This window comes from Gracilinanus agilis, chromosome 2 (assembly GCF_016433145.1).
Source record: "Gracilinanus agilis isolate LMUSP501 chromosome 2, AgileGrace, whole genome shotgun sequence".
NCBI lineage: Eukaryota > Metazoa > Chordata > Mammalia > Didelphimorphia > Didelphidae > Gracilinanus > Gracilinanus agilis.
In genome coordinates this window covers 407,866,298-407,877,524 of record NC_058131.1, presented here as the reverse complement: position 1 = coordinate 407,877,524, position 11,227 = coordinate 407,866,298, and positions in this window count along the sequence as shown.

Here is an 11,227-nt window from a genome sequence, read left to right as displayed (position 1 = left end):
AAGACCTATCAATTTCATCTTTACAACATATCTTGAATATTCCTCCTTCTTTTCAGTGACACTGCCACCACTCTAGGGCAGGTTCTCATTACATCATGCCTAGACTATTTCAACAGCCTTCTGGTGGGTCTCCCTACCTCAAGCCTCTCTCCCCACTCCAATCCATCTACATTCAGCCTCCAAAGTGATTTTCCTAAAGTACAGATCCAGCCTTGTCACCTCTCTACTCAATATAGCTCCAGTGGCCCCCTAAACCTCCATGATCAAATATAAAATACTCTGTTGGGTGTTCAATGCTCATCATAACCTTCATCTTCCTACCTTTCTGGTCTTCTTACACTTTACTCCCAAATTATTTTTAGTCTTCGATCCAGTGACATTGACCTGTTACATGAATAAAACACTTCATCTCTTGGCTCTGGGCATTTTCTTTGACTGTCCACCATACCTAGAATGTCCTCACTCCTCAAATCTACCTATTGACTTTCCTGGATTCCTTTAAGTCTCCATCAAAATCTCATCTTTTACAGGAAATCTTTACCAATCCCTTTTAATTCTAGTGCCTTCCCTCTGTTAGTAATGTCTTATTTATCATGTATATAGCTTGGTTTATATTTGTTTACATGTTGTGTCCCCCCATTTAACTGTAACCCACAAGTGGCTAGAGACTGTCTTTTGCCTCTTTTTGTATCATCAGCTCTTAATCCAGTGCTGGTATATAGTAGGAATTTAATAAACTTTTATTGATTGATTGATGTCAGGACAAGAACTCTTCCCCAATAAAGATCAAAATGTTTGAATATGTTGTTCTCAAAGGAAAAGAAGCAAACTATCAACAACCATATTTTTTAAAATCTTCTAAATTCTTTGTAACAAGAGAAATGTAAATTATAACAAGTCTAAATTACTACCTCACACTTAGTAAAAATGACAGTGAAAATAACAATAATTGGAGACATTACAAGAAGTTGGGTACGTTAATACTCTAGTATGAAGCTGGCATATAAAATAATCATTCTGGAAAGCAATTTGAAAGTCTACCCAAAGTCCCCAAACCACCAATAGTTGCATTCTGCAACAAGATTAAAGAAAGACAAGAAGGATCCACGTGTACCAAAAACACTTAGAGCAACAATTTTTGTTTTGAAAAAGAATTGGAAACAAAGTAGGTTCTCATTAATTGGGGAATAGTTGAACAAGTTATGGTACAAGAATATAATTGAGTATTACAAGAAATATCAAAAGGGATAAATTCTGAGGAAACTGAAAGACTATAAAGATAAACTAATGTGGAATGAAGCAAGTAGAAGCAACAGAAATTTATGGAAAGACCACAACATTGAAAGGTAACCAACTTTGAAGGACAAGATTTCTGCTCAATGCAATCAACAATCACAATTCTAGAAGACTGATCATGAAGCATGCCTTCCATCTCTTATTGAAGAGGTGAGGGATGATAGGTAGAATGAAATATAATGACCCTTACAATACAAATGTTTTGCTTGACTATATTTTTACATAATAAAGGACTTTTATTGAAGGAAGGGAAAATTATGGGAGAGTGATTGGACAGTGAGAGAAAAGGAAAAGAAAGAAAAATAAGGAAAGAAAAGAATATCAATGAAACATAAAAAAGACAAGAAAAGATTGAGACAGGGATGCAATCTGGCAATGCTTGTGTCACCACATTAAATTTAATTCATATTAAAAGGAATAAGCTACATAGATTGGATTTATAGTTCCATATATAATCTCCATATTTTTGGCCTTCTTTGTGTATGGAAATGTTCCATGTTCATTAGTGATTTCTTAAAATTTAAATTTTTTCAAAATCAAACAAAAAAAATTTTTTAAACCCTTACCTTCCGTCTTGAAGTCAATACTGAGTATTGGCTCCAAGGCAGAAGTGTGGTAAGGGTAGGCAATGGGGATCAAGTGACTTGCCTAAGGTCACACAGCTGGAAAGTATCTGAGGTCAGATTTGAAGCCAGGACCTCCCATCTCTAGGCCTGGCTTTCAATCTACTGAGCTACCCAGCTGCCCCTAAACAAATTTTTTAAGTGTTAGAAAACACAAATGGTCAATCAGCAGGAAAAAAAAAATTTGTTAAATTCAAATCATTGTCTCAAAACATCTTTTCATTCATTCCTCCTGCCACACATAGCTTTTCATTGCAATGAGCCCAGGAACACTTTAGGGACTACTCCATCAATGCAATGCTATATGCAAACAAGAACATTTGGGAAACTTCATTATTTATAGGAAATATATCTTCCATTTGGACTTTTTTGCAAGTCATTTTCTACACTTCTAGAAAATGCCTTTAGGGAGTATATGTCCCTTTGTTTTATGCCTCACTTAACATTCCAAGGAGAGAGATCAGTATGAACAAAGACAATGAGGCAGGAAGGTATTGGCTCTATTTCAGGACTCATGGAGAAGAGAAAGCTAGGAATAAATCATATAGGGTTTTATATTTTGTATTCTCCTCACTGAACAACAGAAGTTAGCCCTACTAAATTCCAATACTGATATTTCTTTTTGTTGTGGAAGTGACTCTAGGTTCCTAAAAGTCTAAACTCATAGAGAACCAGCTATGACAGCCCTACCAAGTTGTATAAACCTGATAATTCAGTTGAATATTGCTGGAGTTGTGGAGGAAAAAAATACACTTATTCATTGCTGAAAATTGCAAAGTTGGAAAGGGGGCATCTTTTGTCTTTTTAGGGATCTAGCAATAAAATTTTCCAAAATAATATCACTCTGACCCAATAATTTCATTGTGACAAATATACTCTAGAAATGTTATCAACAATAACAACCAAAAAAATGACTTTTCAAAGATTTTCATAGAAGCCTTATTTCTAATTTCAAAAAAATTAGCAAACTAAATGTCTGACAATAGGGAAATTGTGTCCTTTATTGTATTGTAACACAATGCAAGTAAGACTGACAAACATATAGAATACAAAGAAATTTGGAAATGATTTAGGAAAAATAGCCAAACATTCAAATGGATGTGTGAGTTCATCATTGTGGATGGTCCCTCAAACAACATTCATCCATGTCTGCGCATCCTATGCAAGTTTTGTTTGTGTGCTCTCATAATTTTGCCACATAAATACCATTCAGAATATTGGAGACTTCCTTAATTCCTCTTGGCTTTATGAGAAAACTGTGGAGCACAGAATAGTCAGTCAGCTCTGGCCCTCACCCTATGATCAGCCCATCTTTTTTCTTTATACATTAATGAACACCTTTCAGAGATCTGAAGATAGATCTGTGGTGGTGAGTGGAGTGATTCCTTCCTTGGTTCTTTCTCTCTGCTCCTAGCTAAACAAATCAAGAACTTAAAGTACCCCTACTTGACACTAAGTAAGAGAGTAAAAGGGGGAGAGTTAATCCTATCTTCACAACTGTGGGTGCGGATTTGCAAAGTACCTGGGATAACAACCTTGAGTTTAGCTTAGGAAAAAAGTAGGTAGCAAAGAAAGTATATTCTTCCTGTGCATCCTCCTGCTATAAATGATATTTGATGATAGTCTATAGCCCAAAGCATTGACTCTCTTCTTTCCCCTTATTGCTTTTTATTGGAGATTGAGATAAACAGAATATTTTAGAATGTAGCTGATCAGAATAGAATGAATTTAGAATATTTTACACTTCCAAAGGGCAGTGAAAGGACCAAAAAGAAAGGAATAAACTTGAAATGTATGTAAGAGGCATTTCAACTGCCATCATCTGGTCTGTGGTGATTTGATTCCTTAATGCCAATGGGGGAAATTAATCATCACTATGTCTAAAAGAAAAAGGCCTAGAGGTCATGTTTGTATAAGTATGTAACTGTCTATTTTTCCTTTTTCATAACTAAAAGTCCTTGAGAGAACAGGTCTTGCCTATGTATATGTGTAACATTGCCACTTTATTAGCTTTTTGATTTTGGTCAAGCATTTTCCCCTCAATTTTTTTATCTAATTGGACTAGATTACCCAACGTTCAAGCTCAGCTATTATTCAAAACTCACTTCTGTGTCTATCATTCTATATTCCATGATTTTAAAACATCTTCCAGCACCAACTTTTTAGTTTTATGAATCTGAGATGTCTTGTTATTCTGATATTTACCATCCTATGATCCCAAGACCTCTTCTTGTTCTAACATTCAATGGGTCTTTGTCTGTGGTGAGAGTAAAAAGACATAAAGAACTAGGCTGGATCTCCTGTTCTTAAGGAAACAGTGCCATCTGCTGAGTTTTTCTTCTACCTATCACTGACTACCCTCTATCATATGGCATTCGTTATATAGAAAAGAGTGTTTCAGAAAGTTTCAGAAAGCAAAAAACCAGCCATTGAAATATTAGGCTGTACCCTCTGATCCAGCCATACCACTGCTGGGTTTATACCCCAAAGAGATAATAAGGAAAAAAAAGTTGTACAAAAATATTTATAGCCTCGCTCTCTGTGGTGGCAAAAAACTGGAAAATGAGGGAGTGCCCTTCAATTGAGGAATGGCTAAACAAATTGTAGTATCTGTTGGTGATGGAATACTATTGTGCTAAAAGGAATAATGAACTGGAGGAATTCCTTGTGAACTGGAAAGACCTCCAGGAATTGATGCAGAGTGAAATGAGCAGAACCAAGAGAACATTGTACACAGAGACAGATACACTGTGGAACAATCAAATGTAATGAACTTCTCTACTAGCAGCAATGCAATGATCCAGAACAATTCTGAGGGATTGATGAGAAAGAAAACTATCCACATCCAGAGAAAGAACTGTGGGAGCAGAAACACAGAAGTAAAACAACTGCTTGATCATATGGGTCGATGGGGATATAATTGGGGATGTAGACTCTAAATGATCACTCTAGTGCAAATATCAATAATATGGAAATAGGTCTTGATCAATTACACATGTAAAAGCCAATGGAATTGCATGCTGGCTATGGGTGGAGGGGGGGGCAAGGTGGAGGGGAGGGAAAGAACATGAATCATGTAACCATGGAAAATGTTTCTTAATCAATAAAAAATAAAAAAAAGAAATATTAGACTGATCCATGCTTGGTTCAGGGAATGTAGTAAGCTCAGCTCACTAGTTATTTATTTATTTATTATTATTTTTTAACCCTTATCTTCCACTTTAGAATCAATTCTAAGGCAGAAGAGCTGTAAGGGCTAGGCAATAGGGATTTTGTGACTTGCCCAGGGTCAGACAGCTAGGAACTGTCTGAGGCCAGATTAAACCTAGAACCTCCCAGCCTCTAGGCCTGACTCTCAATCCACTGAATTTCTCAGCTGCCCCCTCACTAGTTATTTAAAAAATAAATTTTGGTCAGGTAGAACAAAAATGAAATTCAATCCCAATGGCTTGGTACAAGGAGAACTGGACTGAGTGTAAGGAGACCCATCTTGTGGCACTAACAATATTGATTTTTTGTTATAAACTCAAATAATCTCAGAGGTAAAAGTATCTTAAAGGTAATTTCATTCATCCCATACATACACATTAAAAACCCTCTATATAATTCCAGCCAATGAAAACCTAATGATGAGGAATTTGCCAGGTTAGAGAATTGGTCTTAGAGGTCTAAACTGAGTTCAAGAGAAAAAAGATCTAAAGCCGAGGAAAGATCCTCAAGGAGGGAAATATACAGGAGGACAAGGTAACTGCTGGTTTCCTACCTTATAACAACTTTAGTCCTGCCTGTTATGATTAGGACACAACATTAAGTGTTGGAGCTATGCCAGATGAATGCAAAACACAAACTTTGATCTCAAAAGAATCCTAAAACTTGAGGCTATCTAGTCTTTGGTGATTCCCTCCTCACACCCACATGGTAGGGAGACATCCCTGGGTAAATTGACACATTAGGTTGCTTTTTTTTAATTTAAACCTTTACCTTCCATTTTAGAATCAACACCACATATTGGTTCTAAAGCAGAAGAGTGGTAAGGGTTAGGCAATTGGGATTAAGTGGCTTGCTCAGGGTCACATAGCCAGGAATTGTCTTAGGTCACATTTAAACCCTGGACCTCCCATCTCCAGGCTTGGCTTTCTATCTACTGAGCCACCTAGCTGCCCCCAACACACTAAGTTTTCTTTGAAAAATAGATAATTCCAAGGAGATGAGTACTCTTCTCATTGAAGAGTTGGAGAGGTATTCTTTTTTATCTTTTTTTAAAATTTATTTATTTAATGAATTAATTTAGAATATTTTTCCATGGTTACATGATTTATGTTCTTTCCCTCCCCTCCCAGAGTCAACGAGCAATTCCACTGGGTTTTACATGTATCATTGTTCAAAACCTATTTCCATATTATTAATATTTGCAATAGAGTGATCATTTAGTGTCTACATCCCCAATCATATCCCCATCGAACCATGTAATCAAGCAAATGTTTTTCTTCTGTATTTCTGTTCCCACAGTTCTTTTTCTAGATGTGGATACCGTTCTTTCTCATAAGTCCCTCATGATTGTCCTGGGTCATTGCATTGCTGCTAGTAGAGAATTCTATTACATTCAATCGTGCCATAATGTATCAGTCTCTGTGTACAATGTTCTCCTGGTTCTGCTCCTTTTGCTTTGCATTAATTCCTGGAGGTCATTCCAATTCTTTATTCCTTTTAACACAATAGTATTCTATCACCAACAGATACTACAATTTGTTCAGCCATTCCCCAATTGAAGGGCATCCCCTCATTTTCCATTTTTTGCCATGGAGAGGTATTCTCATTGAACTTGTTTGCACAGCAAAATCATCTGGATGAATCCAGAACCTTCCATAGGTAAGGACTGTATAAGTTAGATTACACTTTAAGAAGTATCATTTTATATTGTGTTCTTTTGATCACTTTTCAAAATGTAAGTCAACTAAGCTAATCTGAAAAAAAATGTCATCAATAAGATTTTATGAAATGCACAAAATGCCCATAGACTATAAATGTTGTTAGAAGAAAAAAATGATAAAACAAAATATCTAGGGAAAAAATTAGTAAATTCCTTTGTCAAAGATGAAACTGACCTTAAGGCAGAAATTCAAAGTATTTGGAAAAATAAAAAGGTTCATTTACTTTGAATGTGTGTGTGTGTGTGTGTGTGTGTGTGTGTGTGTCTTAAAATGATTGGGGGTTGGAGTCATTTGTTTTGCATCCCCAGAGCTTATTACATTTATCTCAGTGCTTAGTAAATACTAGTACTTAGTAAATAAAATTAATACAGAGTAAATGTTTATTAAATGATGGATTTCTTTTTGGCTTTAGAGTGCTAACCTTACCTCTTCTTCCCTTAGTTATGTCGGGGGTACTTGGATATTGACAAAGATTTAAAGAGTATTTTCTTCACTATAATCCTTTGAGATAAGTAGCCCATTTGTCGTCTCCATTCTACAGGTGAGTCATAGGAGAGGTTCAGAGAAATAAAGTTTTCTGAAGTTAGACAGCTAGTAATTGCCATATCTGGGTCTCAAAATTAAATCTTCTGATTTCCAAAGCAATACTCATTCCAGTACAACATATATCCACCCCTTATACCTTAAAAAATATTTTTTTGAACTCTTTCTCTTAAGAGAAAGAAAGAAGTCCATTAACTGAAGGTTCTGGTTACTCAAACCTTTCTTGCACTTTAGTTATAGTGCCTTGTTTCCACTGGTGATTATAATAATTCAATACAGGAATATTTCAAAGGGAATAAAAACCCAGTGGAGATGAAATCACAAAGTTCAAAAGCCTTGCTTGACTACATTTTAACAAGAGAAGGAAATAGAGTAAAATAGAATTGAAAGAAACCTTAAAGGATAATAGCTGGCATTCATATAGTGCTTTAGCATTTCAAAGCACCTAACAACCAAGGGAAACGTGTGAACCAGGCAGGAGCCATCCAGCTCTTCTGACAGTTTTGGCACAGGCAGCCCCATTAGGGTTGGTACCTGGGCAATCAGAGCCTTCCAGTTCAGACCAATGGTGCCAGGAGCCAAGTTAGGCTATTCTCTCAAGTAGTCATGCAGGAAGCTTACACAACTCCCCAGGGCAGCTTTCTGATCACAGAATTTTTGTTGTTGCTGTCGTTTCTCCGTTTTTACAAAAGGAAAAGAAAATAAGTCTAGGATTTGAATTGGACCTCACTGTCATCTGTGTGGTTACAAAAATGTCAGATTCATTTTTTCCATTTCTTCAACTCACCCTCTGCTTGTGTTGAGGGGCTATAGGTGTCTTTTCCTCCCCCTTTCAAAAGATTGTTGTCAGGGGGCAGCTGGGTAGCTCAGTGGAGTGAGAGCCAGGCCTAGAGACAGGAGGTCCTAGGTTCAAACCCGGCCTCAGCCACTTCCCAGCTGTGTGACCCTGGGCAAGTCACTTGACCCCCATTGCCCACCCTTACCAATCTTCCACCTATGAGACAATACACCAAAGTACAAGGGTTTAAAAAAAAAATAGATAAAAAAAAAAGATTGTTGTCCTCCCACTCTTTATTTCCTTGAACAATTAAAGAACCAGTACAAACCAGTTTTGCTGGCCCACAAGGACTTTTTTCCCTTTAAAATAATAACAACCAGTTCAGCAGCTACTAGGTACATGTACGTCATAAATCTTCAAAGGCAAACTAGGGCTAACTGATGTAGCCAAGGAAATTCAGTTTCTCTCTGAAAGGAAGAAAGGAAGAGGATAGAGAAGCCATTGGCTCCTAGTCCATCAATAAACAAAGGTTCCAACTTGCTTTCGATGCTCTATCATGATCCTCTCTTCTCCCTCCCCAGGATCTCTTTGGAAACTTTCTGGGCTACTTTCCCCTACTTTTGCCCCAACATCTATTCAAATTCAAAATCAAGACTAAACCACAAGAACTAGAGAATTCTTAGTTGTCTGTCTGAAGGTGTACAAAGGCAGGTGACAAGTACTTCATAGTCCTGTGAGAGACAAGCATCACTAGCACCATTTTACATACAAGGGAGGTGAGGGCTGAAATGGGATGTGAGTTTCCCAAGGTTCTATAGCTTTTTAGTGGCAGAACTGAGACAAAACCTAGCTTCCCTGGCTCCTAGGCATGTAATCTTTAGCTAAGGTGAAAGAGAAGTTGTTACAAAGATAAGGAAGATGAGAGAAGGTTTAAAAGTGAATCAGGAGATAAATATGGAGTTCATGTAGTAATGTCTGATAGGAATTTAAAACTATGGGCCAGAAGCCAAGAGAAGTTCCATTGCTCAGAATACATAAATATATTACTGGCAAAAGGTCTAGTTCCAAAATGAAAGGGAGAGTAATGAGAAGCTGTGAGAAGAGATTACCTACCACTCTCTTGTTTCTAGAAAGCTTTCCTATCTGGCAAAAATGTTCACAATTCATGTTTGGAATGTTAAAAAGGTGAGAAAAGACCTTTTAGGAAGTTTTACAACTTCCCAGAAGTCTAAAACACTCACCCTTCCCCATCCCACAATCTTACAGTTTGTGTTGACTGCACATTTATCAATGGCCAATTACCTCTGCTCCCATGCGCGTTTTATAAGCAAAATGCTTCAACTCCTCATTTTCTTGGTGATATACATTACAAGTAGCATGTCAATAACCTTGGGCTCAGAAACCATTTAGTTGGGGGTTGACTGGTTTTAAACAATAAATTTAGAGTGAAATTAGATGTCGATCATTCTTTAATAGCAGAACATTGCATTACCATCCATTTCTGCTCAAAGATAACACAATTAAAGTCAACGTATACATTTATTAACACCTGATAAAAGCCAAGCACTGTGCCAGGTGCTAGAAACACAAAAAGAAAAAAATAACAGTCTCTATCCTCAAGTTAGAAGGCCTGCTTTTGAATATGCTACTTAATAGTTATATCATTTTGGACAAGCATTTACTTATCTATACCTTAACTTCCTCAATCTGTAAAATGAGAAGTTTAAATGAGAAGACCTCTGAGGTCTCTCTCAGTTCTAAATTATAATTATGGTCTAATGGTGAGGGATAAGACATCTACACAATTATCATCCCAGGTAAGCATAATACAGAGTGGTGGGATTGGTTGATTTTCTCAATCATGAAAATAATCAATCAATTTTAACCTTAGGCTTTAGTTTCAAATCAGTCATAAGCTTTATATGGAAAGATTCACATGGTAAAAATCACAAACTTTATATAAGGAGAGGCCTCGGCTTCAGATTTGGCCTAAATGTCCTTCACCCTTCCTCCCCTTAGCTGGAGGACTTTCAAGCTTTGGAGGGTCCTGAGAATGCCACACTTTCCATCTTCCAATAAGGGTGCTTCTTAGATCAGTTGGCAGCAGTGCCTACATTGGGAACCAAGGATGATTAGATGTAGATTCATAAGGAGCCCAGCAAAGGAACTATATGATGACCAAGGGTAACTTCTTGAGTACCCTGAATAATATGGGAGAAAGGGGCTTACAGGAGAGAGGAAGGAAGGGGAAGGGAGGCAGAGAGGGAGGAAAACAAAGATGAAAGAAAGAAAAAAGTTCTATAACAAAATAAAAGTGTCCCTCCACATCATAGAAGTTACAGGTGTGGCATTCCTGAAATCTGGAATATCTGTGTAAAATTTTGGGGGCCTCCCTTCATAGCAGAGAAGAAATCTGATTTTTTTTTCCTTTTCCTTTGTTGGGTGTTTATAGTACCTTATTGTAAAATTTGGCTTCAGTATTTGCTCACAGGCTATTTTATGCATATCTGAGTTTCTAAACTTTTTTCTGTATTGTCTGCTGGCCTTCACATGTCATCCATGACTTCTGCCAAAATTCTCCCCAAAAATTCCTCCTTCATTTCTTTCCTTTTTTTTATTTTTTAATTTTGTTATGTTTTTTTAACATTTATTAATAATCATTTTTAACATGGTTACATGATTCATGCTCCTACTTTCCCCTTCACCCCCCGCACTCCCCCCACCCATGGCCGACGCACATTTCCACTGGTTTTGTCATGTGTCCTTGATCAAGACCTATTTCCAAATTGTTGGTGGTTGCATTGGTGTAGTAATTTCGAGTCCACATCCCCAATCATGTCCACCCCGACCCATACGTTCAAGCAGTTGCTTTTCTTATACGTTTCCTCTCCTGCAGTCCTTCCTCTGAATGTGGGTAGCTTTACCATAAATCCCTCAGAATTGTCCTGGGTCATTGTATTGTTGCTGGTACAGAAGCCCATTTCATTCGATTTTACCACAGTATATCAGTCTCTGTGTACAATGTTCTTCTGGCTCTGCTCCTTTCGCTCTGCATC